Raw genomic sequence first — 15,393 nt, 5'->3', positions numbered from 1 at the left:
GACCTTGACAGATCCAGGTGGTTTCTCAGACAGGCACACAGGCACACATACGCTGCACTCAGACAGACACACACACACACATGCACGCTCACATGCACGTCGACGAAGAGAGAGGGGGGGGTTGAGCTCACACACTCCACCTCAAACCCACGCAAGCACATGCATGCACGCACACACACATACAGAACGGCACGCACACACACAAGTGCACGCACGCACGCACTCATGCTCACAGAGATGGGAGTCAGAGAGGGGGGGGTTTACTGAAGCAGCACCCACACGCACAAATCTTCTGCTCGCACACACATACAGGACAGTAAATTCATTCTCACAGAATCACACCCAGAATCCTCCAGGAGGTTTTAAAACTTAACGTTACAACATATTATATTAATTTAGGCTAGTTCCTGACTCCCCTGCCTGCATCGCGACTGCCGCAAGGGAGTGAGGGACAGATAGAGTAAACAGGAATTATCGATACTGTAAACGACCCATAGTCCTATGGATGGCTCTAAAGTCTTAAAGTTACAACAGTTTAAATTAATTTAGGCATCAATAATTTGAGTTAGTTATTCTAAATCTTAAATCTTAACTTTAATTTCTCAGAGACATTTTAAAACGTCTTAAAAGTACTTAATATTACAGAAAACAGAACTGGTCAGTAACATAGTCAAAGATAAAATATTTGTTTCTCAATTTCCAATGGCTGGGCCAAGCCATGAAAGTGAGAGACCTAAATAAACACAGTATTATCGGTACATAAACAGATAACTGACAAATACTGACCATTTCATATGGTCCAGTCATAACAAGCTATAACCACAAACTGACTATGAGCACGGTTTTAATCAGGCTGACTAGAAAGCACACGCCCTAGGTTATAAGCCCAACATATAATGACCATTCATAGGGTCCAAACAAACTGACGACAAAAACAACTGTACCGTAAAAAGTTAAAGTCTGAAAATCAGTATTGTCTCTGCACTCCTCATCACAATGAGAGAGCGAGAGCACGAACCAGAGATAGTTAAAAATAGATTAAAGGTGTTGTACATACACCCTGAAACAAAGATGAAACAAAGAGTTTTACGACCATCTGTATCTAGTAGATAAGGATTAATTTACGACGCGTGTCAAACCAAAACATTATTAGGAGCTATCGGACTCCTCCAACGGAGAGAGAACATAATTCACAAATCATATTAATTATCATTACATTAACATCGTTAATTCAAAATTCAACAGACACGACACGTTACGGGGACTTAGTAAATATGTACTTATCTTAATCACTTAAAAAATTTGCCGATGCGTGGAAATCCCAAAGCAGCCGGACACGGGGAGCGTCGGTGGAATATCCAGCCTTTCGTCACGGTCCGGTGCTGATGGATGTCCACGCGGTTCCACATTAATCCAAAACTCATAACACTGTTGTCAAATAAAATTCCTTTGTCTGAAAATACAACAATGTAGAGATAAATTCCAATTTTGGCTGGTTCCAGATACGTGTTGAACATTGTTCCACCGGGGGAGAGAAAGTGAACTTTAAATGGCTAACAGCCTGAACACTTTATCCGTCCCTCAGTCGGCCAATGTTGACAAACAGTATCCGTCGCTCGATGGACCAATTAATAATAAATTATGGATCTCTAAATCCATAGTTAAAATAAGACAAAGAGCCAAAGGACTATATTTCTTTAGATTGCTGTATTCTTGAGAGAGCAGACAAAGAAGACAAAACAGTGCGCATATCATCCTAGTGGTATGCTCGATAATCTCTCCCCACCCTAACGGCAGGACAGAGGATTCTCTCTCTCCTCCAAGATGGAGGAAAACATGTATATAAAGACATACAGTTTATGACAGTAAGAAGTCGTGGAACTTATTCATTTGTTCCCATATCATAACAAGGAAGTAGTAGGAACTCATTGATTCGTTCCTATATCATAACAAGGAAGTAACAGGAAGAAAGGGACACGTAGTGCTTGGTAATTTTCCACCACTCGTGACTTATATCATAGTATCACAGTATATCAAAACATGATTCTATTCAGGGCATTCAAAGTTATTATGACCTTTAATCAGTTTGCCTGAACCTACAGTATGCGACCAAAATGTGGTCTCTTATACTGTGAGTTCAGTTCATAATAATATCTTATATGGTCATATGAGCTTCATACACCAATAACATAATTATGTATCATAATTTATCCTAACAGTGTGTAAACATGTTTTCTGGATGATGTCTCTGGTAGGTCGTAGATATAGTTAAAGATAAACAACATTGGTGAGAGGACAGACCCCTGTGTAATCCCATCTCAAAGTCTGCTTTGCTGGCCATCACTGGTCTGTATGGTGAAGCATGCGGTTTGACAGCATCTCCATGATGATGTTCACCATATGCCAATCTGGAATTGTCCAGCAGCTTCAGATGGAGTCCATGGTGCCAGGCAGTATCATACGCAGCTTTTTCTTTTGACTGTATTGTGTTATATATATAGATAGCCTAGATAGATGGATGATTGATCTGTGATTGGGTAAAGTGTTGTTATGCCAAAAGAGGATGGACTATGTGCATAGACTGGAGGGATAATTGCTCTATGATTGGCTACTTTGGTGTTAGGCCAACTGATACTGTAACATTATCATTTAATGATATCCAACCTGATCTCTGAGATTTCTAACAATTTAAAATGTAGGGCATTTAGCAGACACTCTTATCCATTCCAGAGTGACTTGTGTGAGATCACAATAAGCAGCATGGACAATCTTGAATTCTACTTCTGTGAGACTGGCCTGGGGTCCTGCAATAAAAATAAAAATAAACTGTGTGTAAACATTTTTAATCTATAACCATCTGCTTTGAATTGCTCTCTAGTTGCATGTCCCAAAATGCAACATAAACAGGAAGTATTTTCCTTTTTGTGGGTTTGCAGAAGCCACAATTCAAAGATCAGGGACTTTCCAAACAGAAGTAAGTGGCAAGTGGCAAGTGGTAGACATGACACCATGCTGTATAGGGTTTCCCATGTGCAAAATAAAATCTACTGTAGATATCCCTATTGTCTGATAACACTACCGAAAAAAGCAAGGGGATTAGCCTAATTGTCTCCACCAGCCGAAGGCTTGGGGAGAGTATGTTTTCCCCTCCGTCCGTCCGTGTGTCCGTCCGTGCGTGCGTGCGTGCGTCCGTGTGTCCTCGCAGTTTGTGTGCAGCTAATCTCAGTCGCCGTTGGCCCGGTCGCTGCCAAAGTGAGCACACACATTCCCTGGATGCCAATCTAGAACCTCTGCCCTAAATTTTTCAAATGGGCCTTTTCTAGCGCCACCTAGTGGCCGATGTTCGCAAGACACATTTCTGTGCACTACTCTTACAGATTTTGTCCAAAAATCCTACAAATCGGTAGGCAGTATCTCGACAGTCATGTGATCGACACGGATCTGTCCGATTTTTCATATTCCATCCTGATTGGCTAAGATTGGCTTCCAAAGTTTGTAGGATTGAGCCGTTTTGAACAAAATGCCTCAAATCCCAAACGCAAAGTGCAATTATCATGAAATCGCGCACACATGTTCCCACTAGGTCGAAGAAGAAATGCCACTTCAAATTTTTGAAATCAGCCTCATGGTGGCGCTATAACAGGCCGATTCGTGGTTTTACCTATAACTCCACCGATCAGTTTCAAACTTTGTAAGCGCATTCCCTAGAGGCCAAGGAAAAACCCTTTCCCTGCATTTTTCACATCAGCCTTTTATAGCGCCACCAGGAGGCCGACTTATGTAAAACACAATTTTTCCTATTATTCCTTGAGATTTTATCCAAAAATCATGCAAATCGGTACACAGTATCTCTATAGTCATGTGATCAAGTCCGATCCATCTGATTTTCCATATTCCATACTAATTGGCTAATATTGGCTTCCAAAGTTTGCGGGATTGCTCAGTTTTTGAACAAAATGCTTCAAAACATCAACGCAGCTTGCGATTACCATGGAATTTGCCACACATGTTCTCACTATGTCAAGGAATAAATGCTAACCTTTTCATGTTGGCCTTTTATAGTGCCACCAGCAGGTAGACTTTAGGAAAACACATTTTTGGAACACAATGCCTCAAATCATGCATGCAGTGTCCGATTGCCATGAAAGGTCTAAGGTGAAGAACATATTCCAGCCTTTTTACATTGGCCTATTATACAGTAGCACCACCAGGACGCATGGCCTGGTGGAGACCTGTGCTCGGAAGAGCACTGCTTCTAGTTCAAAACTGTTTTTTTACATTTCATCATTTCACTGATGTTATCCATCATTGCCAACATGCTCAAAAGAGCAATAGCAGACAGCAGAAACTAAGGAAATAAGCTCAAATACATTGAAGCCCACACAACACAGGGTGGCCAAGGCCATTCACATTAAGCCTTATGATATGATATGATATGATATGATATGATATGATATGATATGATATGATACGTCCAGCCTGGCAATGAGCGGAGACAATACATTATTGAATTTATTAAATTTATTAAATAAAAGGAGGAAGAACAAATCATTATGCGACAAATAGCAAATGAACTATATAGCAACACCATACTGTATGAACCACACAACTCACATGTAGGCTATATGTGTGTGCATGCACGTGCACTGGCTGTGTACATGTGCATCTGTGGGGGATGAGGAGGAGGTTTGAGGTGTCTGTGGGTGAAGTTCAGAGGGAACATAATGTGTACTGTGTCATGGTTTTTGACGGTAAAAAGTGACTGTTATCTAAAAGACAAGGAAATGTACAAAATGTATTTTTGTATCGTTTTCCATCTCAATTTCCACAGTGATTACACTCACATCCGAGCTAGATAAATGTCTATCTAGAGTACATTTGATGGAAAGAGTAAGATAGATTGCTAGAAACACCAACAAGATTCTTTGCATATTTCCACACAGAGACATATCTGGTCAGATTATTGCTCATGATCTATAACATAAGCTATATACAGTATAAGCTTTTAGTAACATCACGGCTCCTGTCTTCGTACCCCAGATGTTTTTATTCAACAAAAACTCTTGGAGGGTTTCACTAAAAGAGCATGAAGTTCCTATGATATGAGCGCAACACCATATACTATTTTTACAGTGTTTATTGCGACCGTCAGGTCGCATTTACTATCAAAACCTCCACCGGCTGTCTGTCCGTCAGTCCGTCCGTCCGTCAGTCTGCCTGTCACGTCACACTTTTGCCCTACTCATATCTCCGCCACCGTTGCCCCTATCCATGTGACATTTTCTACACACACTCCTTGCCTGCCAAACCACAACCTTCAGGACCCCCGGACCTCCACGGACCCCCAGGGACCGCCGCCAAATAGTGCAAAAATGACCAAATCAACACCCCAACTGGGCTGCTCACGGGGAATTCCTGGGGACCACCGACTCCTGCTGCTCCACAGTCCTTCACCTTCATTGGTTTAACTTAGCCCCGCCCCCTCCCCTCATTGGCCAAAACTTTATTTGGCTTTACCCATCAACCGTTTGTCGTACAAACCTGTCGGTGGTGTCAATTGACTTGATTACGAGTCCTTAACCTTAATTGGTTTAACTTTGCCCCGCCAACTCCTCTGATTGTCCGAAACTTTATTTGGCTTTACTCATCAACCCTTTGTCCTACAAACTTGTGGCTGCTGTCAATTGACTTGATTAAGAGTCCTTCACCTTCTTTGGTTTAACTTAGCCTCGCCCCCTCCTCTGATTGGCCCAAACTTTATTTGGCTTTACTCATTCACTGTTTGTCATACACACTTGTGCCTGGTGTCAATTAACTTCATTAAGAGTCCTTCACCTTAAATGGTTTAACTTTGCCCCACCCCCTACTCTGATAGGCCGAAACTTTATTAAGCTTTACTCATCAACCGTTTGTCGTACAAACTTGTGGGTGGAACCAATGCCACTTACAGGCCTCTTTGTGTATACTGAGACCTGACGGTCGCTTATCTCCCGATTAGGGGGTCTTACTGGTGTATGTTTATATTTGTAAATAATATTCTTTGAATGAAAATGAACTTCTGAGCAGCCCTCATAATAGGTAAACACTGAGTCAGAGAAGTGGTAATTTCATATGATACCAAAACTAAACAGTCAACCACTGAAAGTGTTAGATGTCTTTGGAGGGAATTCACATTTTGCTTACAAAAAAAGAGATCTGCCTAGAGAGGCTGTGGTTGAAGCTTTGACAGATGGTTGCTCTCATGAACAGCACAATGTTTTCATTTGTTAGGTCTACTGTATCTATGTGCAAGTTTGACTTCATGTGCATGTGTGGGCGAGGTTTCATTTCAAGTGAAGTCTGCCACTCTGCCTTTGGACCGGGTGTCTCGATTTAATGTGATTTGACATCACTGATGTTGACGACAAGTGATACGCATACTTTGTGTTGCGAAAGTATGCGTATCACGCATACTTTGTTTTGTGTTTTATAGTCAATCTCAACAAAATCATTTCCAAGAAAGCTTTAGTTTCAAGCATGCCCAAGGCAAGCAGGAGGTGAACAAATCAAGTCAGCGTGCACCCCTATGGTGCACACATGATCAGACCGTGCATACATGCACTAGCACAGACACACAACTTCCTCTCCCATTTGGAAAACATTGTTTATTGTGATGAGCATGAGTCCTACATCTGGCGTTGTCTGTTTGTATGTACGTATGTCCTACACTTGGCTCATTGGCCAAGCTTCGCGGGACACTTAACACTGGGCGTACTGTTAACACACATTCACTGATGCCGGAGGAAACCATGCAAGGCACCAACCTGCTCGGGAGCAATTAGGGGTTCAGCATCTTGCTCAAGGACACTTTGACACTATCTCTGGGGGAGCCCGGGATCGAATTGGGATCCTTCCGGTTCCCAAGCGGGTGGGAAGACACATTATATAGACAGATGTGTTCTTGCCACATATGGACAAGCCACAACTGCCCAACGCGCCCATAAAATGGTGGTTTTAACTGGTAGTCATGTCAAAAGTCTTCTCATTCACTTCACATCTGTCTCTTTGTAGACTTGTTTCTCTCAGTTGCTTGCGACTCTGTTTGACACAATCAGATCGATCACTTTAACCCTAAATACATCAACTACTGCCAAACTACAAGCTCACAACTCGTTGTACTCCGACGCATTGTGATGGGGGACTTTTCATTCTGAAACAGGAAATGGCCTTCTGCAAACTGTTAAAAAATGTGCACAACCGTGCAGCCGTGGTTAGTGTTTTTCATTATGTTGTTAAAGACAGGAAGGGACCGGAAGATAATCTGCTGCAAACTGCAAAACAGTAAAAAAAGTACTGCTGGCTGTTGTTGCTTCAGGTTTGGGGTAAGAAACAAATCTAAAGTATATCCCTAGCCAGGGAGGGGGGTGTAGCAACTCATAATGTAATAACGGCTCTTAATGTAATAAGGGCTCATAATGTAATAAGAAAAATGTAATAAAAACTCATAATGTAATAATCAGCTCATAATGTAATAAGAAAACGAGCGCAGGGTCTTCAGACAAACTCCCCCCTTCACTGCCTCTTTGTGACAGACACATGTCTGAAGATGATGTGACAGAAGTGAAACAAGTGGAGGGAGATTTTGGTTGTTGGTGGTTGTGGTGCTGGTGGTAAGGAGGGTGGTAGGTATTTCCAATGACTTTGTCAGTATGGAGAATTGTACATTCCTTTTCTTGAGAAAGAAATTGACTATTTTTGGTGCAGCAATAAAAATTTTAAAACGACTTAGTCTATAGCCATAGTGTGCTGCAATATCATTTGCTCTGATCTTGCACTGCAAGTGGCTTTGTATAAACTTTTTTTATATACTATTTATAGTTGTGTAAAAAAAATGCAGCTATTTGTCTCAAAGTGACTGCAAAAGATTTCTGATATTTGTCTCCAAAAAGCTGCGTATAGACCGATTTCTCAGAGCGGCAACCATAACTGCCGTGTCAAGCAGCACCTATGGCAGTGTTCTGGAAAAAGGTCTATATAACATGTATATAACGACGCAATGTGACATACTGTAGCTATATTTACACAATGCTGTACCCCCTCCAACCGTATATATACATTTCCCCATTTTCAACAGCTTTTATTATTTTGACATTGCTTTGGGAATGTAAACGTCTTTTTTCTCATGCCAATAAAGCTCCTCTGATAAGAGCATCTGACTGAATAGAAAGTGTAACCAGGACTGTTTCTTTGGGGGTGTTTATGACAGACAAAGAGCAAAAGGCGTTTTAACGGAAGTGAAACAAGTGGGGGCGGTGGGAGGTCTTGATTAGTGGTCGTCGAGTGGGTGGTGTTAACAGATAAGAAATGGCTTCAAGTTCTCTTATATTGAACTCTAAAGATGTTTAATTGAACAATTTCTGGTCTTTTCTTTTTGTTTTTATATATTATACATATATATATATATCCAGTGGTGTAAAGTAACTAAGTACATTTACTTAAGTACAGTTTTTGAGGCATTTGTACTTTACTTGAGTATTTTCAGTTTTCAGTACTTTTACTTTTACTCCACCACATCTCAGAGGCAAATATTGTACTTTTACTCCACTACAATTATTTGAAAACTTTAGTTACTATTATAAAACATACATTAATCCACTTTGAAAATTAATGGCAATTTGAAAATAGCCGATCTACAAGCTCAGATCGGCTCGCTTGTAGATCTGCTATTTTCAAACATATAGTACTTTTACTTTTGGTACTTTAAGTACATTTTGATGCCAATACTTTCATACTTTTACTCAAGTACATTTTGAATTCTGGCGTCGTTTACATTTACTTGTAACGGAGTACATCTACGGTGCAGTATTGATACTTTTACTTAAGTACAAAATGTGAGCACTTTTTCCACCTCTGTATATATTTTACTGGGTTGCATGTTTATGTGCATGTGGGTAGATGCATTGCCGCATGAGCCAATACTCTTGATCCAGCACTCAGACATCATGGCAACCGCAATAAGTTTCGTAGCAAGAAGGACAAATTGGTGAATGCAGCCTCCTTCAGTACTTCCTTTAGATTCTCATGATAAATACGTGTTAACTAAATCCTCGAAAGCTTGGAGAGAACTATAAAAAAATAGCTCAGAATAACTGCAGCAGATTAAGATGCAAGCCAAGTCCAACACATCATAATGACCTTGTAAGAGAAACAAAGAAAAACAAAGTTTGCAGGACCACTTTCCAATCTTGGCCTCTCATTATATAGGCATTAAATGACAGTCCCCATGCGCAGGTACTGTCCCCATATGTAGGGTCTGTCATTCTGAAACAGGAAATGGCCTTTGGCAAACTGTTGCAAAAAAAAAAACAAAAAAAACATATGTCAATAAGCACAGCAGCCATAGTTAGTGTTTTTAGTTGATATGCTCTTAGCCTCATGACAGGAAGGGCAGAGGATAAACTGCTGCCAACTGCTGCTGGCTGCAAGCTGTCATTTCTTCAGGGTTAGGGCTAATAATAATAAATTCAGAGTCTACCACTAAACAACATCACCCTAGCACTTCTCTTTCGTTGTATCCACTCTCCTTGTAGCTGACAAATATGCACAAGCGTAAATTACAGCCCACAGAGCTATCACCACGAGTGACCTAGCTGCTGAAAGAACTCACCATATCAGTTGGATGAAATGTTGCTACTAAACACGATTGCTGGGGAGTATTCACACAAATTAAGTGAAATGACCTTTGAAATGACCTTCGCAAAACAGGGAGGGCTGGGATTGTTTTCAGTCAACTCCCTCCCCATAGTGTTATGAACTGGGACGGACGGTCCCCACTAATGAACCTCAAGCAACATGCCCCAGGTAATAATGTATATTTATTCCACATAATATATGTAATCCATCTTCCAAGTCTCAATCAGACCAAACCAAAGATGACACTCAAATTACTTCAATCTACTTCTAATGATGAAACACTCTATTTACAATTAAGCAAAGCTTAATGATGAGCTCATTGAGACTCTATTTACAATTAAGCAAAGCTTAATGATGAGCTCATCGCTCATCGAGATGAGCTCTTCAACGGACGCGATAACAAGTTCTCTTACAATCCACTGGGTGTACAGTGCAGTGTACTGTTCAACTGCCTAACAAATGGCAATTTGTTTTGTCTTACGTATGGGGATGTAATTTGGTCCTGGTGGACTGTGTGGTGTATTTAGGCATGATCTGATTGAGATTGGTATTAAGCAACACGGATGGGTTTATCAAATTTACAGCCAGTCATAAGCTGAAGATGAAGTGAAGTGAAGATACCACACATGCATTTACAAATTGCTAACAGTGGAAAAACTAAAAAAGAATAATCCATGAATCAATCAATCGATCAATCAAATCCCCACCCCCCATCTCTCTCCTCTTATCCAGCAACATAACAAAATCATCAAACATAAAAACAAGACATACAATCATACAATATTTTACAGTATCATTCTGAACATTATTTATAAAAGTGTGCAAAATATTTTTAACTGGGTTGCATGTGGTGAGAGAGCAATTAATGCCTCTTTGGCCAAAAGCGCTGATCAGGTTACTCAGACATCAAAACAACCGCAGTAAGCTGCAGTATGTGATAACAAAACAAACCAAAAACATGCTGCTTGTGGTAAGGGGTAAATGCTGTTTCCCCAGCCAGTATTTCCTTAACGTTCACATGGTGAATAAGAGATAAAATAAGATGCACAGTGGAAGCATGGTGAGATCATGTAAAACAGTTCTCAAACTTTTTGGGCTTCAGTACCCCCTTTTCCTGATTGCTGAATCCCAAGTACCCCTTTAAACGAGAACATTTTGATTCGAAAATATCAAATCAAAATTTTATGTAAGTAACCTATTGTTTTCTATTCAGTTGTGCTTGTCAAATGTTGTACTTAATTTGGTTTAAGGCTGCATGTTTAAATACATGTGTCAATGTGAAATAGTAAGTAACCCCTGTAGTACCTCTGCGTACCCCTAAGGGTACAGTCAACGTACCCCCATTTGAGAAACACTGATGCAAAACACGATGTGCAAAAAAAGAGCAGCTGTTGATTATGATGCAGTGTGGGAAAGTGACAGGAACCAGTGTGCTGGTGTGGTTGTTGTCCACTTCTTTCGCGACTTAAACTCTATTTCACGCTGCTGCTGATCGAGAAGGGAGGCGGCGTTTTCTTAGACAGCGTTTTCTTCATGTTCACTTTGCTGTGAACACAGATGTCAAACATAAGCACATCATGAGAACCGTATAAGACAATGCGGAGCAACAACGTTTGCAGGACTTAATGAAGAGAGAATGACTCACGTGAGCACTTTGTCTTTCAGTGTTGGCTCTGGAGAGAGGAAATGAAAGAGAGAGTGAGACACAGGAAATTCATTCAACGTTATTATAAATTCCCCAACACACAATCACACAACATGATGTTTTACATTCAAGGGCCTTTTTTCTCTCTCCCAAAAACAGTGTAATGCTGCCATGTCAGGGGAAATAGTCACACCAAAGTAAGTAAATGTATCATATATTTATAATGCATCACTTTATAACATGTCACAACTCCACTCACCCTTTTTCTTTAACTTTTTGCAGCATTTTTTGATGCTCTTGCATTTGTACTTGCAGCAAAATTGTGCAATTCCAATAGAGAAGAGGACTGCCAGGACACAAAACCCTATTGCAATTCCAACCGACTCACCGATTTGGTACCCTGTAAACATAGCAGACAGGAGGAGAAATTATAGTTAAATATGAATAAAGACTCACTCACACATACACACACACACACACACACACGTAATGAATGACTGCAAAATCAATGTTATACTTGGCAGGCAAGACATTGATTGATCATTGAAATAACACTCTGGCAAACGGTGTGTCCTAAACATCTTTAAACTGTTATACTCTTATTATTTTATCAATATCCACTGTGCGGTGAGGTGGTATTGAAAAAACATATCTCTGGGAATGTTCATTATAGCTAATAACTGTCAAACTGGCCACAGGAACAAAAGGCCAGCAATCCCATCACATTTGAAATGCCCTTCAAAGTGGAGTCAGATGAGCTTGTATGATTTGTAAAAAATACGTCAATGCTCACACTAAAAAACATATGGCTATGAGAACTGTTTATGAACAGTGTTAGATTAGAGGGAAAGTGTGCTATAAGTGAAATAATAATTATGAAAAGGTCAAAGCCGTTTTAGTATAGAAAAACACCCTGTTGCCATTTTCCAAATAAATTAGAAACTCTTTATGCAGTAGTCAATCTGAACAACTGATACAATGTATTTAAGTATTGTAGTTTCATGGTTGCAAAATTGATTAAAAGAAATATACAAATAAAATAGGCCTACTCAAAATAAAAATAGTATCATTCTCAGTATTGTGAGAATTGTGAGGGAGTTGTCATTTCTTAAGTGAGAAGGCAATCTATGGAAGCATGTGCAGATCGAGTGCAATCATTCTGATCTGAGGAATTCAACCTTTTGTAAGGACTAGAGGCCTCAAACCTGGTGGATTTTAGAATGTGGTTTCCATTTGCTTAATACAGCTAATCTGATTTGATGGTATCATACATTCTTGACATTGTAGATGTTTAGATGTTTACATTCTTGACATTGTAGATGTTTAGGTGTTTAATAAGGACGATGAGGACGATGAGGAAGTTTGATACGGATTTAGGCCATGGACCCCCAGTTGATACTTTCTTTCTTTACCCTTACAGGTCCATTTGGTTACATTTGTATACTGGCGGAGTTAGTGATCCATTATGGTCTATTTGGTTGACTAATTATCAATCATTTAGCTGAGGAGTGGGGACCCCCCAGAACTCTCCCAAGGACCCTCAGGGTTCTCTGACCCCACTTTGAGAACCATGGTCCAAAATAATGTGGGTGAAATGCTTGCTTATATAACAGGCCTGCTATTTTAAAGTGCTAATTAAATGCAATGGCAGATTACAACAATTGACCTACAGTACTCTACACAACATGGCTGACTCTAATGTTTTGCGTTGTTGACCCCAAATAACCCCATTCTAAGTGCCCTCTCCATCAACTTCAGGAGGCCTAAAACACATATTATTGCATACACACATACAGTCAAGACAGTAACATATAGCATATCTAGCCAACAAAGCAATAAAGCAATTACTATTATTTCACATAAAACTCAGTAAAGCAATACATAAACAATAAACATTAATTACAAGGTTTATTATTATCATTATATTATTATAGCATGAATATACAGCAAATAGTATACCGGTATTTTAAATAACACAACATTTTCTTTTGATAAACTGTCCTAAACATTCAGTGCAGGATCAAGATCAGAAGCACATTTTTGTACCTTCAGAAGAGAAAATGTACCAGTACTGTCTATCAGTAAAAAGGTTTTTTTTAACTGTAGGCTAAGACTGTATGCTATATCTGAATCAAAGTTGTCAGTCACAAACTCTTACCGGTGGCCATTGCTGAGTAGCCAGGGATGATAGAAAGGTTCCTTCTTCCTTTTAAATGAACCCTCTCCTTGTCTTCTCGGTGGTATTGTAGATGCTGTAAAGTTTCCCAATCTTGGTCAAACACCTACGCCAATCGGTTACGGCAGTCTTTATGAAACACACATAGAATAGTGTTTACAGTGGAACCAAAACATTTATGCTCTGCTCTGCTGTCTTCCTCATAAGTATTTAAATGCTGAATGTCTTGCATGTCCTCATACCCAGCATTCCTTTAGAACAGGTCAATCCTCTTTATGTCTCCCACCCATGTTGTACCTTCCCTTTGAGCTACTGACATTTACCTGCAGAACAAAGTTTCTCAGATGACCTGGCTCTATATATAGGCAGCATTGCTACAAAGGTAAATGATTTGCATTTCTATAGCACGGCTTTACCCAAAGAACTTCCAAATGTCATTACATTCTTCCATTCACACACTCAGTCAAACAGCAATAAGGCCTACCATTCTCACCCAGAGCAGTTAATGGTTCAGTGTCATGCTCAAAGACTCTGTGGCTGGAAGCCAGGAGTAGCCAGGGTTCTACCTGGGAACTTTTTGGTTCCTAGTGTTGATTTTTTTTCGACTAAAACTATGACGGAAAAGTTTGTTGACTACTTCTTTTCACTGACAAAAACTAAATAAAAACCAAGCTATGATGAGCAAAACTAATACTAAATATATTGACAATTTCGTCAGCAAATAAAAACTAGATTAAAATGTTAGGGAGGGACTAGAGATCCAGTAGAACTAAAAGACAAGTAATTTTATGTTTGGTTGCGCTTGGGCTGATCTACAAGCTCACAACGCGTCGCAGTCGTGAGTTTGTAGATCGTCTATTTTCAGCATGCAACCAAGAGTAAAATCAGTCATTACGACGCCATCAAGGCCTGCCAAAATACATGTTTACATCTTGGTGCCGAGATGTCCCCAGTGCCCACCTGACCAGTATCCACATCAATATGTCCTCTTCTCTTTTTCAAACACAATGAGAGTGAGTTAACTACACCTGACTCAGTTATAGCGACCTCAGGTGGATGCATTGTATATTACACTTCTTGACCAGAAACTGATGAACAAGCATTAGCCAATGAATTATATAGACGGGAGTTTAGCATCCAGAATGTGTATATTTGATTGCCGTTCTCCATAGATTTAGCACACTAAAGGTCCTGTCCACAAACAAATATTTGGAAGAGGTAATTGCTGAGAGGTAAGCATCTTGTATAGTGCTCGTACATCATACACATACTGTACAATACCTGTTACAGACAGGACTGCGGATGTAATATGCAGTTTCCCGTCCAAATAAACAAATCAAGTAAAAAGCTCAGGCCTGGAATCAAACCTGTGACAACCAGGGCCTATAGCTTCCCTGGTGGGCTCTAAGCACTCAGCTACTTTATGGCCAGCCTTTATTGTTAAAATACTGTATAGGTTAATGCACATTTACATATTATAGATTCCAACTAGTGTATTTTCATAGTGTTTGCTTTCTGTGATTGTTTTAAATTCATTATGGACATAATAATAATGAAATAACATATTTTGCACATTTTACTGTAAGGTTATGTAATACCTACTCCATACAGAGAGTAATTGTGCACATTGCACAATGGAAATGTATTTATGATATCAAACACCAGCTCACTGGATGGTTGCTCTGTAGTAATTATGTATCATATCGTGTCAGCTTAGATTGAGTTATTACATCACACAAGGAAGTCCAGGCCAGTTTGCTTGTTATGTTGTTGTCATCAGTGTGGTCATTATTGATCAGTGTGGTGTACTTATTCATGATGTCTTGACAATTACGATCATCTGAAACATGGAATCTTTGAAGGTATTAATTTCTTCAGAGTAACTGACAGTATTGAATCA

The sequence above is a fragment of the Nannobrachium achirus genome, assembly GCF_963921795.1.
Source record: "Nannobrachium achirus genome assembly, chromosome: 8".
In the NCBI taxonomy this organism is placed as follows: domain Eukaryota; kingdom Metazoa; phylum Chordata; class Actinopteri; order Myctophiformes; family Myctophidae; genus Nannobrachium; species Nannobrachium achirus.
This window is presented reverse-complemented; position numbering follows the sequence as displayed.